Source organism: Harmonia axyridis, chromosome 7, assembly GCF_914767665.1.
Source record: "Harmonia axyridis chromosome 7, icHarAxyr1.1, whole genome shotgun sequence".
NCBI classification, from domain to species: domain Eukaryota; kingdom Metazoa; phylum Arthropoda; class Insecta; order Coleoptera; family Coccinellidae; genus Harmonia; species Harmonia axyridis.
This window is the reverse complement of record NC_059507.1, coordinates 14404120-14426070: the sequence shown is the minus strand read 5'-3', so window position 1 is coordinate 14426070 and position 21951 is coordinate 14404120. Positions and strand designations below refer to the sequence as shown.

Below are 21951 nucleotides of genomic sequence, written 5' to 3'. Positions count from 1 at the left end.
CGACTAGATGTTCTGGCTATGCCTAAATCTTTTTCTACACTTCTGGTGCAAGCATGAGGATTTGAATTAAAATAAGTTAATACATTCAAAATGTTATCTTCCTTTAAAATCACAGGCTTTGGCTTCGGAGTACCATCGACTGTGTCCCAACCTGTATATCGATAGCCCACAGTGAATGGGTTCGCCAGATGTCTTCATTATGATTTCATCTATATGAGTAGTAGCGAGAAATATCTATATAAAGCCATCATTACTAGATATGTACATACTACACCAACCAGATTGCACTACAAGACACAACACATCCTTTTAGTTCAACAAATAATCTGTCAATGACAAGATGCATCATTGTTGGAGGGTTAGGTAGTTCATGCAAAAAGTAAATTGTGACTTTTATTAATCACCATTTACTCCAGTTATGAGCAAATCCTCATTTCTAGGGAGTAACTACCTTTTATATTAAAGTAAAAGGTTTTCCTTCTTCTCATTAACATGGCTTACTATGTAAATAATAAAGCTTTCGTTGAGTACACATTTCAATGATAGAACAGTATCGAACAGAAAAAACGTTGCTAGGGTATTTTGGTTGACGAGAGAGCATAGCAAAATCTCACAGAAACAACGCCTTCATGAGATTCCCGTATTTGAGATGAAATCCAAGCCAATATCTCCTTATCCGATAAAGTGGAGCTAGCTGCAATAACCCACACCGAGATACGTAAGACGGACATACCAATAAGGTTTGATTAAAAACGCCAACTTGATTACTTTGGGGCCCGTTGAAAAAGTCCCAATCTGGGGAAGAAATCTGCGCGATATTTGACCGTAGTTTGTCCGCCAGCCACATCGGCGCTATTCCAATAATTGAATCGCTCTCCAATAGCGGTAATGCGCTAATAATACGTCATAATGTGCGATGCTATCGGGTGATGGGATTGCTTTGTTTCGGAGCGGCAAGCGAGGCTTCTTGGCTCTCTCGGATAGATTGGAAGATGTAATACAATTTAGTTCCTGACTGGGGATATGAAATATAAGGCAAGCCACACTCAATGGGTTTAACGGTCGGTATTTTGTGTTGCACATCCTGGCCTCCCTTCCCCCTTCTTTTCATCTCTCCCGTCTAATTTGATATCTGCCCCAATCGGCGTGTTCAATTAAGATAGAAACCGTTTCGAGACTTCTAATTTTCAGTTATAGTTAACTCGCTGTATTCATTCCGTTGAGGATGAATTGAACCAGTGGGCTTATTATCTCGACCAATGAACGTCCAAAACAATGCCTTGTAACGAGGGTGGCGTTTAGCTTTTGAACTACGTACAGACCTAAGTGAGGGTGTCTTCATGGAAGCGTGTGTGGTCCGCTTATTTTCGTATGAGTGAAAATATCACCAGGAATTGGTTCATGAAGGTGAAATCATCCAACTTTTGATGTATTGGACTACTTTAAAGGCGTTTTATGAGAATTCCATCTGAAATATTACTCGCCAAATCACTTTTTCCACCGTCAATTATATTTGGTGTAATCTAGCGACTCGATACAGTTGCTTTGTAGGAATTATTTTGGGTTATGAACCTGCTAGTTAGTACCCCGATCCAATGAAAGCTAAATGGTTGACTATATATATGTAATTCTTTCACTAACAAGTACAGAAGTTGATAAAACAATGGGATCTTACTATACAAGGTTTTAATTTTATTGGCTTGAATGGGGTTAACAATGAGTAAAGAAGAACCTATTCATAGTTTTGTGTGGTCTTCAAAAAATACGGAGTTCTGTGTAATATATGGCTATAGTATTAAATTTGAAATGCGTGCCAGTTTTTGAACTTGGTACTGGGTCTTTCAACACAGTATATCACAATTCACAAGCCAATATGTTATTATTGAGAGGATTTGGTAATTGAAGTAGAAACATCTACACATGGGATACAGTCAATTGGAGACAGATAGGTTCTTGCTTAGCCCTAGATACCACATTGCTGAAATGGTCACCAGATAGTACACATTCTTTTACAGCCAAAACTTTGCCAAGATTGAGGGTCAACAATGGCACTTTTCTGGTGCACTTTTCCTTGAGCAACCATGTATTAATAAAGAATTATTTGATGTAGCCTGGAAGAAATATTCCCAATAAACTTTCAATGAACAAAAAACTTCGGAATAGATTCAAATCATCGCTTCCTCTCAACCTATACTTTCTCAGCAAGCTTATGTTTTTTCGGCTCCCAGAAACCGACCAACTAATTTCAAACTTCATAATAATGATGAAAAAGCTCCTAAAGCCGGTGGTGATTCTGGACCTTCAAAGGCTGTATTGAAAGTTAAGAAAAAGAGGGAGGCAAAAAAAGATTCATTGCAGAAAGTTCTTATTTATTAATTTTTTTGGAATAGGAAAAAAATAATTAGATGAATTTTTGATTGAAGAATACATATATGCATGATATAACTTTCGGAATAAACATTTATTTTCTTCATGAATCTTCACATAAGTATATTATACAAAAACTCTAGTCGAAGGCTGAAAATGCGATTCTTCTGAAATTAAAATTAAAGACGTAAAAACGTATTTTGAATTCTTGCATGGTAAATCAGAAGAACGTTTGAGATGGCTTCACTCCTCCTGAAAAGTGGGAGAACGAAGTTTTTGGCAGAGCATGACAATGCCAAGTAGTATATACCACTCTAAATATCAAAATAAAGTTCTTATTGAAAAACCCTCCATCTGAAAAGCACTAGTCAAAATTCAAGAAAAATCAAAGATGATATAAAATATCAGAATATCGATTTAAATTTGGTTAATCAGGAAAGAGTTAATATCTGGTGTCCTGGGATGTTTTAATGCAACACTATTTTATGACGACCTCTTATGAAGGTCATTCGACCAAGATCTCGTTTGAACGGTCGAAGCTTACCATGAACGTCTAGCTGACATATCTGACTAACTTGGTATTTTATAGATGAATTTCATCGTTGCAGGACCCTCTTTCCAAACATGATTGAAAACGCAATATGCTCGCCCTGACGCGAAGTTCATTTATAATTCAATTTCCATCCAATATTTGTAATGCGTCATAATGCTAGATGTTATCGGTTGATGGAATTGCTTGGCTTCGGGGTGAGAGAAAGGCTTTCACATAGATTGGGAGAAATATAATAACGAAATCAGAGCAGGCTACGATATCCTGAAAGCTCCGACTTACAAATGACCGTAACTCCATGGATATGGATATTAAAATTTGATAGATTAAGGAGGGAAAGCTATTTTCATTCGTTCCCTCCCTATAGCAGCGGAGGAGAAGGAGGGGATGTTGCAGTGGATGGAAGAAATGACCGATATAGCTCTTCGGATATTAATTTTTCTTGGAAGATATAGAGACTTTCGGTAACTCACAAAAATACTCTTATGATCGAATGTTATTTCTGAAATAATCACGTTATGGTCAGGAATCGTTTTTCTCAAATCATAATTTCAATAATAATAGGCATACAACTTTGCTTCCGCCATTTTTTTTCGAAATTCGAGGCTTTATTGTAAAAAAACTAATTATACTTGTATGATTCGAAGTATTGTCCATCGCTGGCCACTCCTTCCTCCTATCTTTCGAAGCGATCCACGAATCAATCCAATTTTTTCTTTTCATCATCATTGCTGGTCAGCCAAGCCGTGTGCCATTGTTCGAAACAAGTGATGGTCCCAAGGAGCAACGTCTGGAGAATACGGCAGGTGGGGTAGGACTTCCCATTCAAACGTCTCCAAGTATGTCTCCAACTCTGCCCTCACCATGTCGTAAAATCACTTTATCATGTCTCTCGTTGCATTGCAGCCGTTTGTTTTTCAATGCTCGGCCGTCGACGTGGAAGCATGGCCGGGATATTCCCATGATTTTCTGCGCTTGAAATTATCCTAATGAAGCCATTTTTCGTCTACAATTACAATGCGATATAGAACTCCCTTCCATTTTTGCCTTGCAAGCAGCTCTTCACAAGCAAACAAACGCGGCTTCAACTCGTACGGCACCCAATTTCCTTATTTCTGAATCATTCCCATGACTTTCGGTCATTTTGAAATGGCTGTTACGTCACTTCCAATGATCCTGCCAATTCTTGTTGCGTTTGACACGAGTCTTGATCAATTCTAAATCTTCGAAAACCTTCTCTCTTCCACCGCTATGCTGGTCTTCGACGTCAAAATCACCGTTCTTGAAGCGTTGAAACCACCCTCAGCACGTTCTTTTACTAATGGAGGTCTCACCATAGGTATTTGGGAGCATTCGATGAGCCTCAGCCGCAGATTTCTTCATATGAAAGCAGAAAATTAGAAACTCCCGCAAATGTCGAGAATTTGGCTCGTAAGCTGACAAGTTTTATCGAGAATAACTTTAAGATGCAGACACAAATCGACTAATATTTCGATGGCGTTATGTTCACAAATACCTAAGCTTATTGTATGACACCTACGATCTATATATTTCGACTACCACTTACCGCTACAGCTATCTATTGCAAAACGGCGGAAGCAAAGTTGTACACATCTTACACATCGAAAAGAATGAAATCACATCTTTGAGCTTTCCAACAACTTGTCATTCGTTCAGTCGAACTGTCAAGAACACAAAAACGTTTCGAAGGTATCAAATATTATAAAACCAAAAATCTGGTGTGATAATGATAGGGCAGCAATTACTCAACATAACCAATTTCACCGTAGGTTATCAATGAGGTAGCCCTTATTCACCATGCCAAAGATCCCAAGTGCCATCAACTTCGAATAAAAGCAATTTGGGAAACAACAGAATATGAAAAAAGTTTACCCTTCTCTAGTCCTCCTATTGTGTGTGGAACTAAAGCGGACCCTTCGAAATTAATTTCCTGAATGAGTTTTTCATCTTTGGGGAGCTAGGTGAGTCACTCATCATCTGGTCCTTTCTATAAACACTAATTCAATTTGGTAATGGCCAGCTCGCTCCTGTATGCAATTTTAATGGAAATTATGCTGTATTATTTAGAGGTAACCAACTGAAAGATATCGCTCTAAAGGCTCCACACACCATAGGGTCTAAGAAGTACAGCAACTTGAATTTCTTTCTGTGAAATCTCAAAGCAATTGGAGAAGCCTCAATTGGTTCAATTTGTAATCCCATTGTGAATATAACTCAATTAAAAGCCACGTAGGAAATATACGTTTCATATTATTTACAAGTACGAGAGAAACTGACAATCTGCTGCCTTGTGTAACTTGCCGTTCGTTGAATTTTCCTAAAATAGTTTGCATCTCATTGCCGACCTAATCAAGAAAATTTAATATTCTTCGACATCAGCTAATACAGTTGGAAGCGTAAAACAACTCCTACAAGGGCACCCTACCTGTGTGGGCACTTTATCCTCCGTACACGTGAGACTAGCTTTATTCTCTCCTGAGTAATGGTTCTTAAGTAACGAACATTTTAATTAAATTTCTGAATAATAAGTGGCTCCATGTATGAATATTCCCCATCCATAATTAAACAAGACACGCATCATACCAGTTGAAGGGGGAGAAAATTTATAAATTTGATCAGGTTTGCAGTTTGCATGAGTTATCCTTCCAGCTGAAGTAGTTTTCATAAACGAAAAACCTGTAATTGCATTTCTATTGATTTCGACTTGGTTGGTTTGAATATTGAATTATTACAGAATACGAATTCTGCAGCAATGACAAAAAGTAATATTTCAACCAAAAAAGACATAAAATTGTGAAAATTACATAAAAGAAAAAAGTTAATAAATAGAATAAATAAATCAATGTTTTCTTCAATTGTTATTGTGATAATTTCATTATTTCTCTTGGTTGATATAGTAATTTTTGTCAGTGTTGAAATTTTATCTGTTTGGTTCAATTTCAGTTTGAATATTAGATTATTACAGAATACAAATTCAACAATGACAAAAATTAGATTTTCAACCAAGAGAAGATATAAAATTGTCAAACCTACAATTCAAGAAAAAAGTTAATAAATTTGATAAATAAATCAATATGTTTTTTCAATTTTTATTGTGATAATTTCATTATTCCTCTTGGCTGATATAATAATTTTTGTCAGTGTTGAAATTATATCCCTGGAAAAATATGTATACAATATCCGAAATCGAGGCTTCTGTAATAATTCAATATTTATATTGAATAACCTTCATCAAGTGGATAGGTATAGACTCATTTGAATTTAATTATATCAGTTCAATAATTCCATGAAATAATACATAAAAATCGTGCGTATTTACTATAATTTGAAGTATACTCGACATTAATGAATGCTACATACAACACTGATACCAAATGTGGCAGTATTACCAATAGGCTTGTTTGATAGACTAGAAATTCAATTCAGTTTATAATCGATAATTTGTTCGAGAAAAATTGTTGTATAGGGTGATTTACTGATGTTATTAATTATTTAAAACTGAATATTGGTCATTTTTCTACTCTTATTTATTGAACTTATTTATTGAAATAGTAAAGGGTGTTTTTTTAAAGCTATAGAACTTTAAATTGCAATAAAACAACGATGGATTATTCGATTGACATGAATTTTATTTATCCGCAAGATAATCTTGTGGCATTATATTTTAAAGATGATTTCTGGCATATGACCGCCACGGCTGGCTCGGATGTAGTCCAATCTGAACGTCCAATTTTCGATTACTTTTTCCAACATTTGTGGCCGTATATCGGCAATAACACGGCAAATATTGTCTTCCAAATGGTCAAGGGTTTGTGGCTTATCCGCATAGACCAATGACTTTACATAGCCCCACAGAAAGTAGTGCAGCGGTGTTGAATCACAAGGTCTTGGAGGCCAATTCACAAGTCCAAAACGTGAAATTAGGCGGGCACCAAACGTGTCTTTCAATAAATCGATTGTGGCACGAGCTGTGTGACATGTTGCGCCGTCTTGTTGTAACCACAGCTCCTGGACATCATGGTTGTTCAATTCAGGAATGAAAAAGTTAGTAATCATGGCTCTATACCGATCACCATTGACTGCAACGTTCTGGCTATCATCCTTTTTGAAGAAGTACGGACCAATGATTCCACCAGCCCATAAAGCGCACTAAACAGTCAGTTTTTCTGGATGTAACGGTGTTTCGACATACACTTGAGGATTAGCTTCACTCCAAATGCGGCAGTTTTGTTTATTGACGTAGTCATTCAACCAGAAGTGCGCTTCATCGTTAAACAAAATGAAATGGACGTAGTGCGCGAAACGTATTCCGCACAGAACCATTATTTTCGAAATGAAATTGCACTATTTGCAAGCGTTGTTTAGGCGTGAGTCTATTCATGATGAATTGCCAAACCAAACTGAGAATAAAGCACTTGACAGCTGTTAAATCGGTCGCCATCTTGAACAGTAATGCCAATTTAAAGTTATATACCTCGAAAAACAACACCCGTATTGAAGATTCTCAGTGTTATATACATATTGTTATCCATATCGATATTCCATGAACTCCGTTGAATCAATAGCAAAACATCAATTTCAGATAAGACAACAGCCATTTTGAGACGGGCCCCATAATCTGACATCCACTTCTTTCAAGAATGGGTTGATCCATTCCAATACACTTGTTCAAACATTTGCATAGGTCAATTCTACCCCAAACATCGATTCCTCAAGATAATTGTAGAAGCAACATCGATTTACTCGTGGGCCAAATCTCTAGACCAGATGTGTTTACTTAGGATGATTCTCCCAATCAGCAAGAGCCAAGAAGACTGCAGGGTATCATGTCGATAATATCCGATCTGTTTTTTGCCGATTCGGGTAAGACTTGACCGGAAACCACTTTGGCGCTACAAGATTTTACTTAATTGATATCAGAGTATTATGGCAGGGCTAGACGCGCGTCCAGAAATGGAATATATTAACCTCTGTGATGAATATTTCAACGTGTAGTAGCATAGCCCATATTATATAAAATTGAGACCACTTAAAGAACTATATAATTTTTAGTCCCAAAGTCTTTCAAACGTCAATTATTAATATACTATTACATGATAATCCAAAGGTTGACGTGCCAGTGGTTTCAGTGTATAAACTTTATTCATTCGAAAAAAAATTAAAAATTTGAATTTCGTGTGTTAATGAAGCATTGTATTCTGATGGGAAAGAAACTAGCTTCACTATCAGTCTATCGAGATCTAGTGCGCAATGATATTCTGATGAAACAATCCTATGAATATGGAGTGATTATTTTTCATGAACAAATGAAATTTCTACCCAATTTTCTATGGTTTACGGCCAACCAGACAAAACCGGACGGATAAAAATGAATTTGACAACGAATTAAGAAATACGGCAGTCGAATCTTGAAAGAAAGCAGGCCTCAAATTCAAAATTCTTATTGATCCCTTCGACATTACAAAGAATGTATGGAACAAGTCATATATAATGAAGTACAAAATAATAAGCTATTTCTAAGAGAAAATTAACACAAACATATATTAGAATCTTAATACGTAATAAGTGAAAAAATATTATCTGAAATGACCATCTATCATGTATTCCCCCACACTGTAACTTTATTTATTCACTTTTAACATATTAATACACACAGTACAAAAGAATTATATCTAAACATTGAAAAGATTAAACTTTTAGTCTACATCCTGCTTTGCTTTGTAGGCCTGCATTGCTTCTTCATATAACCTTTTGAATTCCTTAGCCTTCGTCTGTAATAAGCTTTCTCAATTAATATACGCTTTATGGCATCCTTGAATCTGAACTCATTTAAAATCTTAATTTTGTCAGGTGAATAAATTAATAAATGTTTTAATCCAACGCTTGTATAATACAATATAGGATAAGTCGAAATAAACAACAATCAACAACATTCCTCCATTATTTTAAATCTATTTCATCATCTAAAAATTCCTTAACACTATAATATTCTTTTTTTAAAAGTAATAACTTCACGGCTTTCTTGCATATTCTGATGTGGATTTTTTATGTCATCTGGCAGTTTATTCTACATTAGTATTCCCATGTATACTGGGTCATTTTCACAAACTGTCAACTTATGATTAGGTATAGAGAGTTCATTTCCATATCTCGTACAATAATCATGGTAATCATTTTTCTTCCTAAAATTATTCAACTTATAGTAAGTGAACATCAATACTTCCATTATATATATGCACGGTACTATGAGAAGAGCTAGATCAATAATAATTGCCTACAAGAAGTGTACTCCGGCAATCAACCTAACAGCTCTTTTCTGCAATCAAAGACAACGGAGAACAACCCCAGAATATCACGCCATATTTTATTTTTGAGTAGATGTGGGAATTATAGTACATCAGCACTATTCCCAAATTTGTCAACTTTTTAATCTGTATAGGGCGTCACATGAGGATGACAAACTCTTGCAAACCGAATCAATTTGACTCTCCCAACCTAAATTATTTTGGATCCTTATATTGATGAATGAAATTGACGTCTGACTGTTCTGACTAAAAGTTTTGTTTTATTAGTTAGGCTAGGCACTTACAAGCGACCAAGGCCAAAGCCATTCATCGAATTCCACCTATGAGCCAACCACCAATCAGGCAACATTATCGCACGAATCCCTTTGTTGCCAGAATTGCCATTCATCTTGCAGAGATGGTAAACAGTCAAGCGTGTGTAATACGAACCAAGAATGGTAATGAGAGCGACTGGGTAACCGAATACAGCTAATTGCCACCCTTCTTTTTAATTGAAAAGCTGACAAGTAGATTCCATTAAAGTAATTAGCTCGTAAAAATAAGCTTTGAATTACCTGAAAGCAGCAATATGAATATAAAAGGGCGATATAGAATGAAAGCTGAAATGGGATATGTTGTTGACGTACACCACGAGCACCAGAGTAGCTAATTGTAAAGTTCACTTGATGGATTAACATGGAATTGAAATATTTGTCCTAATGAATAGAAATGTGGCGATGAGATGAAAATTCAGTCCATTATTCAGTGAGATCCGGGCACAATTCAAACCTATTTATTCATAGACAAAGATCACTCAAAAGTTCACCTTTCATATAAAAATTATTTAGTACAAAAAACTTGCTTTCCACAGTCTACTCCTCACTAATTTTCCTTCAGAGTGCAATAGAAAGGATTTCTCTATTTCAGTACCATAATGAGTTCATTACAGTACTAAACACAGTGCTGTTATAGACTCTTACAGCATTGTTTTCAGTTAGGTATATTTTTTGTTTTGTGGTTGACTACAATGACTTCCGATCCTATCAAATTTCAACACACGTCAATTGTCAATATAATATCATTTGTATAAAATGAAATGATTTGCAACATTATTCGCAATTTCTCTTAATTCTGGTTGTGTTAAATCGATTTCGTCAGACATAATTCACGAATTCAATACGTAATTATAAATTATTGCAGAATTCGAAAGGTAGGATTGAAATTCAAATTCCGTGATCTGTCAATTATCGTAACAGTCACACCAACTACCAAGATACAACACAAAAATCATTAGTCACATCAATTGATACCATTTATTTGAACAAAAATTTTACCCTTTATCGAGAAGTTCGACAACAAATAAAACGTTTTGGAGTTTTGCAATTTTTATTCGAAATTCTAAACACCCACTTCAAAATCGTCAGCTTAATTTTTATTTCAAGATTCCTTTGTGTTGGTATGTTCTGAGACACAATGGAATAAAAGTCATAATAGCAGTTTATTTGTGGATAAAATTGATGTCATACAAATGACTCGATATTCCAAGGGAATTATATATCTTCAAGTATGAAGCAGACCAGAAATGCTTTATTAAGGAAAAAGAACAGACAGAATATAATGACTGCTATCATCCTTCCTAATGGCAACTCAACAACTACGTAATCTATATATTTTTTAATTGTCATTTTCTCCTACCCACGCCCACTTTGTTATTGTTGAATATCATCATTGTGCCATTTATATGATAATCGTTGGGTAGCTGGAATTGAACGTAATGAATACTGGGTAGCCACCAAGGTATCTTGGATCCTTTGCATATGAATTTTGCAAATAGTTTCAAATGAAACGATAGTAGTATACACTTCAATTCGAACGGTTACATCATATTGATATTTTTAGATTGCTATTGAACAAAATAATAAGATGCATAAAAATGTAAAATGAAATCTAAACTTATTAAAAGGCAATGAGGTATACTTTGGATCATTTTGAATTGGGAAAAACTTTACACTAAATGTTTTTGATCGATTCAAGTTTCTGTGATATCGGTTGAATCTTTTTAATTTAGCATGTTATAAGAGATGATAAAAATGTAAAGCTATATTTGCTGACAACCTTGAAAAGTTTGATTATTTCATTTTCCAGAATATTTTTCTAATACCTTCTGTGAAGTGACGGGGGTTTTCATGCATCAAATGCGCTCATGGAGACCACATATACGTACATACAGTGATGTGGTCTCTAATGGAATTGCTGCGTGAATAATGAGCGCTTAAAGCTTAAAGCTGATTTTATTATCTTTTTTAGTATATTCTAAACCAAGTTGCAGAATGGGCTCTTATTCCAACACGAAAGCGGAATTCGAAAACGAGCGACGTTGGAGCGAGTTTTCGAGTGTTGGAATTGCCTTCTGCAACGAGTATTAGACGTTATTTTCTCTATTTCAGTCAAGTTTTGTGAAACATTGTCGAAATTCAATGAAAAATTCAGATTATACATCCTAGTGACTTTTGTATTGTATCTTGGCAGTTGGTGTGACTGTTACGAAAATTGACAGATTACGGAATATGAATTTCAATGGTGCGTTAAGAATTTTGAATTAATTTATAATTAAGCATTGAATTCGAGAATGTTTGACGAAATCGATTTAACACCACCAGAGTCAATAGAAATTGCGAATGAGTTGTAAATCATTTCACTATATCCAAATTATATTGACAATTGAAGTTTGTTGAAATTTGACAGGATTGAAAGTCAATGTGGACAACCACAAAACGAAATATATAACTGAAAACAATGCTGTAATAAGTTCATTACAGCACTGTTTTTAGAACTGTAATGTACTCATTACGATACTAAAATAGAGAAAATAAATTTTCAATTTTTTTTTGAAAATTTTATTGGAAAACTTCCTTTAAATTTCTTAAATTCTGATTCCTCATCCTTAAACTGTGATGAACCTCCAGTTGCGCACAGCCACTCATTGGCAACCCTTCCAAATCATCTCTCTTCGATCCCAGATTCGATTCCTCTGCAAACGAGCCACCCTTGGCAAAACGGAACCCCCCCCTCTGGTTCCGGCAACACATATGCGACCAGTCAGAAGGGGAGGGTTCGCTTGTCAGAATAAATGCGCCCTTAATTGGATTTGTTTATGCGTGCGTCTGGTTTGAATATAATTTCGAGTGTTTCGTGATTGAATAAACCTGTTAAGGGAAATTGTTATTTTTTTGTTGGCCGTATTGGGTTACGATTCAGTTACCCCACTGTCGTTGTGATCTTCTGTGTGCGCCGTGAACGAGACGGTGCAGCAGTTATTTTGCGATGTCTGTTCTATGTCCGCTATTGACTGTATAGTATATTTTATGTTTATATTTACTTCTCATCGGTTACAGTTATTGATGAAAATGTATTTGAATGAAATAAAAATTATATTATCAAATATAGCTTTAGCGGTAAGTGGTAGTCGAAATAAATGGATGATAGATGTCATACAATGAGCTTAGGTATTTGTAAACATAACGCCATCGAAATATTAGACGAATTGTGTCTGCATCATAAAGTTATTCTCGATTAGACATGTCAGCTAACGAGTCAAATTCTCGTCATTTGCGGGAGGTTTTCATTTTCTGTTTTAATATGATAAAATCTACGGCTGAGGCTTATCGAATGCTCTCAAATACCAATGTTGAGGCCGCTGTTAGTGAAAGAACGTGGCGAGAATGGTTTCAACACTTCAAGAACGGTAATTTTGACGTTGAAGACCAGCATGGCGATGGAAGGGAGAACGTTTTCGGAGATTCGGAATTGGAGGCATTACTTGATCAAAACTCGTGTCAAACGCAATAAGAATTGGCAAGATCATTGGGAGTGACGCAACAAGCCATATCGAAATGCCTGAAAGTCATATGAATAATTCAGAAACAAGGAATTCGGGTAATTTGAATATTTTTGAAGAAGGTTAAGAAATGAGGATTTCAATAATTTCTACAATCGGCGAACGTTTTATAATTTCCTGTAGGTATAAACTCCATCTTCATCATGTCTCATTCAATTTCTTTTGAAATTGAAATATGTAATATTAGCATTTTCATTATTGCCAATAACGAGGCCAATAACTTTCGCCTTCTTCATATTTTGTTCTACATAATCTGATTCTTTATCGTCTTCATTTTTGTTTTCAACCTATGCTAATATCGAAGTCCTATATAGTTAGATTTTATTCAATAAAACACCTATAATGGTACGATTGTAACCATTATGTCCTGCAAGCTCTTTCATCATTCAAATTCATCTTGCGTTATTGGTATTCTGGTCAATTTATGCAATATGCTATTGTGAACTGGCGTTTATAGTCATTTATATGGATCTTCCACTTCACTTCTCATAATAGGTACATGCCCATAAACTAGTAACGTTTTATTGCATCTGGTATTGTTTGATTAAAATACCAATATTTATATACCAGAATTCTATCAAAGTACGCAATGTTATGAAATATATTTTAAGAAACGACATTATCAATTATTGCATAATATGGGATTCATTGAAAAAAATTCAATTCAATCAAACCAAAACGTTGGCGTATTCTAAAATGGGTATAATTATGGAAATTCTCCTTTTTTAACTGATATAATTTATCTTCCGAGAACATTTATTTGAAAAAATAATACTCAATTTAACATTCTAGCCAATAAAGAACAAAAAGTATTTTCGCCGAAAATCATAAATTAATAAGAAAAGTAGCAACTGAAGGCTAGCCTTTGAGCACTCGATCATTAATGCGCCTTTCAAAACCACGTAACTTTAGGCATAGGTTTAATTGATCTCATGCTTGTATGAACCACTGCACAAAAGCTCCCAATTTTTTTCCTCGTTGGATTTTCTACATTTTTATGTCTATATCGGATCTGTTGTCACTGAAGAATTGAGAGGGATTACCACCACGTGGCTTTCCGCGTATCAGTCAAACTTTGGTACCCATCAATTTCCCCTCTGGCATTGGTTGTACATTCACCTTATCTTCTTCCTATTTTCGAAGCAAATAATTAGAAGGCATCACTGTGCGACAGTCGATTATTTTTTCCATAAAATTATATATATATATATATAGTTTCACCTCTTTAGTTATGATTTTTAAAAGGTTTTATTCACCAATATTTTGAAAATATATCAGTACTTTGTATATTGTACATATCATCAATTCTTTTGCGAAAAACGAAAAGTTACCAGAATTTTTCTTTTCATTCGCATATTGAAAATAGTTACTTTCTACAATGTAGATTCTTACTCGAGGAAGTCAAGTGAAAACTCTATAAAAATCGGTGATTTCTAAAAAGGAGTATTTCCAATTTTGAATTGAACTGAGCCGCCACGTATGGGTGTTCCCTCTTAAGATTATCTGCTCGAATTTTCCATGGTTCTGATGAAGCTTTCAATACGAAATTTTGCACGGAGATTGAAATTGTTATTTTATATCTTCAAAACTTCACGTTGGACAAGTATCTAGTTATCGTGACGAGTCCGAGAACTGCCGCTCAAAAACGAAGAAAAGAAATAAAAAAGATAAATTGACACCCAAATTCACCTCCTTCGAAAAAAAATGCGTCTGCCACCAAATTAGCCCCTGAGTTAACCACCTCCGCCCTCATCTATCGCCAATTACCGAAAACCAAAGTTATCCCCGTTATTTTATTAGCGAAATCCAAACGGGCGACTAGCAGCAGTTCAGCAAACTCCAGGACGGATCCGGATCCTGAATATTTGATAATCAATTCATAGTCGGCATCTTCCAAATTGAACCAATTACGCCCGGGCCAGCACTTAGCGATTTTAATTATCTCGTATATGTACGCGAACAATGAGTGTAGTTATTTTGAAATAATTCATTTCGCGCCTGGAACAAGTGCAACAAATTACGGTCCTAATTGCTTCTAAATATATTATGACTCGGGCTGAAATGTGTTAATTATTGCAGAGGCAACGGCTGTTTGCCTCTAATTGATTAGTGTTAAATTTTTATGTATCGAGTTAATTCAGGAAGCGGGGATGGCCAAGAGATGCCACGCTCGGATGGAGGCTTCTTCGCTCTTCATACGTAGCAGAAATATACACGTGTATTCATGATATATTGTGTTAGGCCGATTTAATCAGGGTAGCTTGATAACGTTTGAGAATGGAAGTAGACATCAGAATAGTAATTACATTACATAGTATATACACGTATATACATAGTATATACACGTATATAAATAATATATACACGTATATACATAGTATATACACGTATATTGTGTTAGTTCGATTGAAACAGGCTACTTGTAAATGTTTTAGAATGAAAAAAAGACGTCAGAATAGTATTTGCCTCGGTCCTAAACAAAACACATGTAAATATGAATCGTAACAAAGACTGGCAGGTATCCCGTTGGACAGCTTTCAAAAATACTTTTGATAACTACCAATCTAGTAACGAAATATATTAATTTCTGAAAAGATACGAAGATATTTTTCAGAAGCTTGATGAGATACTGTTTTAGTTCCTTTATAAATTAAGTGGGGGGTAGGTACTACAAATACTTTTCGTTTTGAAAAGTATAGGTATGAGATAATATAAGTAGTTGCTTTTAGTTAAAAAATAAGAGGAATTAAGATACAATAGCTAACTTAGATACTTCGTCAAATAATTTCTCAAGAAATAATTAAGATACCCTTTCCCTGCCAGCTCACTACGTAATCGATATAAACTGTTTAGTTATCAACAATCAAAAAGAGATATAATCAATGAAAAAAATAGTATATTATGAAAAATTTAGGGTAGTTTACAATAATGGACTAATGAAAACAAAGAGAACAAGAAAAGAAATAAAAATCAAAGGTGAAAGATTCTTCAGATTCGAAGCATCACCTTATTTTACTATCAAAAAATTGAATATAGGTATCTAGATATTGATTTACTACTATTTCATCACGAGTAAAATGCTGAAAGACTGTCGATAAACATGAGAGCTATCGAGCAATTTAAGAATGATTAAATTATTAATTGCATCTTGCCCCATGATATTTTATCGATTAATTATCGCTAATAGTATTTCTAATTGGCTTCGTGATTAAATGAAATGTTGTATTATTACTAATGATTTATAGGATTTTCTTAGTTATCACCGAATAACAAAGAAGATTGGTAATTTGCTTTGAACACATCGACATCAAGAACGGCGTCATTTGATCAAACCTATTTCGAGAAAATTATAGACTAGGACTTAATCTGAAGATATTTCCATATTGGTTGGGGTTAATATTATTTCTTCTGCTCGAATGTCGTAGCTTAACCAGATTGAATTAATGCGAACTTAATGACTACCATGTCTAATCAATGTTATGCGTAATTATGGCCAATATAGTTCTAATCATTTTGCTCCTTCGAGGTTTCGTAAGAAGAGCAATTTCAACTTTTATGTAAGTCGTGTTTTTTTAAACGCTCATTTCTGTTTAACTATCATTTCAACACAATGATTGAAAAATTATGGATTCCATCGAATTAAAACGCAGTAGCTCGTGAAAAATTACTTACTTGAGCTTGACTTGACTTGGTTTTAGATATTTTTTGCTTGATTGATATCAAGCTACTTGATATTACTTGAGTTTGATATGCACGCATCGCACGGCATATATTTCTGCAATCTCGTGCGCGCTTAGACTGAATAAGGGGATTCCTCGAGCGCCGAGAGACTAAAGCATTCGCCAGTGTTACTTATTTCTAGGAAATCTATTGGTATGTTTTGGTAGTTTCAGAAATATCTTTCCAAACTTGGCCAAAATGGCCAAGGATTTTTTATCAACGCCAGCATCTTCAGCTCCTGTTGAAAGACAATTTTTCAGAGCTGCTTTTACAGTTACAAAAACCCGCAATAGGTTAGGCGACGAATCTTCAAGATGCCTCATGTGACTTAGATCCTGGATGGAAAATTATGAAATCAAACAGGTCTGGAGGTTTCTCAATGTTAAGGAACTTTATTTTTTCTTATTTTTGATTTTGTGATGATTTATAGTGATTTAATTTATGTTTCAGTTCAAATAGTTGATATTTTCGGTTCTTTCATACAATAAGTTTAGTAAGTGAAAGTGTTTTTTGCAAGGTTCCTTCTCATTTCATCATTTTTTAATTTGATGTGACACTACACAATATAACTGCTAAAAATCAAGGAGCTTGATATGATTCAAGTACTTGATGAATAAATACTTGACTTGACTTTGAAAAACTACTACTTGACTTGAGTTTGACTTGAAATCAAGTCAAGCTCAAGCAAAGTAGCTTGAAAATCAAGCCAAGCCGTGAATCCCCAATTGCCAGCCCAGAAGGTGCTTCACTACTACCCAAAAGTGCTTCAATTTTGCGAACTGTGACTGCAAAAGTTTCCAAATTTTTGTAATAATGTTTAACAATTTCAGTACTTTGGTGAACCGTGTATCTTTCTATATTCAGTGATGGCATAGTTTTCACTTGTCATATGTCAAAAGATGACAGAGTCATAAGAGACTGCTGCCCAGATAGCGAGCTTTTCAAAGTGAAACCTCTTATTGGAAAACCTTGCATGTACGAGGAGAATATTCAGCTGTACTATTTTATGGTATTAGTGGATTTGTGAAGAATTTCATGCAAGTAACTGTTATAATTCCTAGAAGAGCTGAAGTGGGACGGAAAACGAACAGAATTATTTTTCCCTCGAATGATTTCGAACCTTTATAATTATTGGAAATAATGAACCGAATCATTCAGCAGTACATCGAAGAAATGTAATCCTGAAAACTAGAAATGTATATAGTCGGAACCAAATTGGAATACTCCATTAAACATCCAACTGTGACGTAACTAACCGTAAAATTACAAAGTAGTGGTCGCATTAGTAACTCACGAAAATAAAACATGAAATTGAATGGAGAACCAGTTTTTGTGGAAATGATATCAAATTACGTCCGACGTTTTCGAATCGTGTAATTAGTATCTATCAATCGATTTGTTCCAGGAGTATGAAATTAATTATTGAGTAATTTCCTAGCGAAGTGAGAACTAGTACAGTAGCTAAAGCAAGCAATTATTTTCCAAGCAATTCGCTCAGTTCGATTTCCAACAGTCGAGTAAAATACATACTAGAGAGAATGGCATCGATTTTAGCGTGCTTCCCATAAAAACAGAACGGTAATTCATTTTTACGAAACAATTGAACGATAATAATTGTGTGAATAATAGTAATTTCGCAATTCTTTTTGAATTAAACACTTTCGATGGTTAAGAAGCAAAAACAGCATATTTTGCACAATTGTTAGTATTTCCTCTTATTTCATAGATTACTTCAATAATTCTAATATTGAAAAAAAAAACGACGAGAGCACTGACGTGAAGTCAGAAGCTTTAGAACGCTTGTTCATTCATGCGTTAATTGCACCCTTGAAAACGACAGAACTGTATATATAAGATCATTGTAAATTCAGTAGGTATCAAGATTTCAGGTGCGTATTTTTCAGGTCAAAATTAGAATTTCGTTACCAAACTACAGAGTGTTGATATTTCAAAATTTTTTTAATTTTTTCTGCATAGCTCTTTCAGTTTTTGAGATATTAAGATCAAATTCGAAATATAGGTTCGTTAGGTTTCTTATTTTTTTTTTGAGGAAACTTGTAATTCAGATCTCAAACCCAATACGCAGAGTTTTTTGTTTTTATTGTGATAATAGGTTTCTACCTTTTGTTGAACATTCAAATCGAATGTAGAGAATTACAAAAAATATTTCACCTCTTTCTGAGTGACGATCGCAGATGCGGGTAAATTTTGAGGACCATGAATAATCATGAACAAAATATAGAATTCATTTCATATGTTAGAATCCATTTTCTATTCGCCCTTTGCCATATTTTTCAATCACTTTGATGTATTTTTTTTCTCTGTCAACTGCAATAAGGACCAATTATCATTATTATTTTTACGATTTTGATGACATCAGTAAATTTAGCCAGAAATTTGAAATATTCTGACTTGTTGCTGATTTCCTGTCAGTGCTTCTCTCATTATTTTTTTATATTTTACTTGAATTTTCTATGAACAACAGAAAATTTTGCATGAAGCTTGAAATTGGTATTCTTTACCTACAGGCAAAACCTCAATACGACCAGATCTGCTGTCACAGAAATACTCGGTTTTTCTCCTTTTGTTCATCTTCTTGAACTTTCTATGGGTCTGCTTAGGATGAGCTCGAAGATGTTGTTTGATATTCAAAAAATAGCAAAACGTAAATTATGAATATTTCGAAGGGATTAGAAAAATTATCCATTTGAATTATTCCAATATACAGGTTATATAATATCCCAAAAAAATCACTAGGTGATAGCTCGGGTAATCAAGTTGGCCAAAGAATAGTCTTACACATTTTTAGTAAACGGAGAAACACCAAAAAATCAAGCATTTATTGTTGTCTCATTCTACTAGAATAACATAAAAGTTATAGTTGGAAACAGTTCATCGAATATTTTTCAAGTATTCTAAAAATTTCAGATGGTGTAGTTATTTTAAATAGCCAAAAATTCACTTATTAAGTCGTCAATGGAAATATTTGAATTCATTAATCAAAAACATTAATTCAAATAATTTGTAACAATGTGAGTGAATCTTGACAATTAAAAGCAAAAGCAAGTAACAATTTCATCAGAATGAACTCGAAAATCCTCAATTTGAATTTCCATTTGAATACCGATAGTGAACAGAAAAACGTGCATTCATGTTATTACATTTAATTATTGCAAAGACAGTTAAAATTAATGAACATACGAATGCTGATAAGATTCAAGTTAGTATGCAATATCTTTCCTCCTACACACAATAGTCTGGTGTAGATAATCTCAGTAAATTACAATATTTAATACCCGAGCTGTGTGAGTAAGTATTCATCTCAATGAGGACGCATCAATCACAATAATAATAACATGGTGTAACATTATCGAAGCAACAACGTGTTTTCCATAAGTGAAGAATAGGTATGTGTGTAGCAAATGAATTAGTAATCAAACTACAACACGCGAAGTTCAACTGCTTTAGATTTTCTACAAAATACTCTAAATCAACATCATAACACATAACGATGTTTTTGGGGAATGTAGCAACATAATAACAGTTTCGGAGGACTGAGCGTAAACGCATTCATTCATTTGATATCAAGAAATTCATTAAGTCACGAAGCAAATTGAGTAATCTGTTTACAACCACTCAAATCATAATTCTGGCAGCATTTACTCAACACCGTATCAAATAATACCTCATTATAGGAGTCCAAACTGATTCACATTGATATCGAATATAAACACGGTATTTATAAACAATGATGCTTCGTTAATCAAAATTGTGTACCTTGATAATTGACTACATAATTGAGCTTTTAATCTTTCAATGTTGAGGTCCCATGAATTTGATGGATTCACTCAGAATTTCGTTGGATATATTCTCTTAGACTTGATAATCCTAATTGGGGGTAGATATAGTTGTATAAATGAATAAATCTACATTTTTTAAAGATATCGCATGTTTGTCAATCTTTGACTTCAATACAAGAAAAAGTAGAACGAAATCTGGTTACTGAGAGGTTTTTTAAGTGCATGTTCGTCATCAAGTGGAGTATACTCAACTAAGCTCATTTAAACACATAAATCTCTTAGTGTATAAGTGCATCTCAATAATGAGGAAATAGGTTAGCATGTGTTTTAACTCGAAAATATAAACATTAACGACATAATGTACGAACTTTCATTCATGATTGCAGAACCAATGTAGTCATATTGGAAGATTATAAGCCCATAAAAATGATTTAAAGTTATCTTCAAACATTTCTCGAATTCCTAATCTATTAAGAGAATGAAGACCAGAAAAGTCCACTTACAGCTTTAATGGTGAAGTCTTGTCTTTCCACCCGGCTAACACGTTCTATCAACAGCCCTTCGTCTCTCCTACTGCCAAATCAAACTTCTCCAAGCACAAAAAACGATCCACGTTCAAATAAAAGACACACAAATATTCAACAAGTTCCAATGGAACCGGCAAAGAACATACACACGTTGGAAATTCGAAAATTTCGCGCGCTTCTGAAGTCACGGAGGAAAAGCGATGCTAACCTCAGCACGGGCAAACTCTGAATGAGTGTTTTGATCGGGCAGCGTTTAGCGCGATCGTAGCTTGTGAGCTTGTAATTGTGAAGCTTTTGACAATCGCGCATCGCGTAAAGCTTCGGCCTGCCTCGAATAAGTGGGGGTGAAATAACACAAGTGTCGTACCTCCTGTCAGATTCATCACATCAAATATTTAGTTGGCGGAGAATTGGGAGAGCAAACGGGATCGTTGGAAAAATTGGTCAAGGGTTTTTCGCATTTGGGGTTTCGTTGGTTTGGTAGGTTATTTGTTGTCGTCGGTGTAAAAAAAGGATGACGTGACTCATGAAAGTAAAAATTCTTTTGTACTTTACCATATAGATGAAAAAAATTGAGAAAACTCCCTTAAGAGGGAACACTGCCACGTGGCTGCTCAGTTCAAAACGAAATTAGAGATATTTCTTCTTACAAATCACCGATTTTCACATACTTTCCTTAAACAATAATCTACTCGGAAGAAAGTAAATAAATTTTTAATTTGCGAATGAAAAACAAAATGAAATATTGGTAACTTTTCTATTTTCGCAGAAAAATTGATGATAT

At 34.5% G+C, this 21951-nt stretch overlaps 1 protein-coding gene across 2 annotated transcripts in view; it reads right to left on the bottom strand.

Annotated features, from left to right (window-relative positions):
- Positions 1-21445, bottom strand: part of LOC123684446 (LIM domain only protein 3-like) — a 108246-nt gene extending 86801 nt beyond the window's left edge. For both annotated transcript variants that reach the window (XM_045623718.1, XM_045623717.1), the window contains exon 1: positions 21144-21445. The gene's annotated coding sequence lies outside the window, so the exon portion shown is untranslated. The remainder of the gene's footprint in view (positions 1-21143) is intronic.
- Positions 21446-21951: the final 506 nt, after the last annotated feature.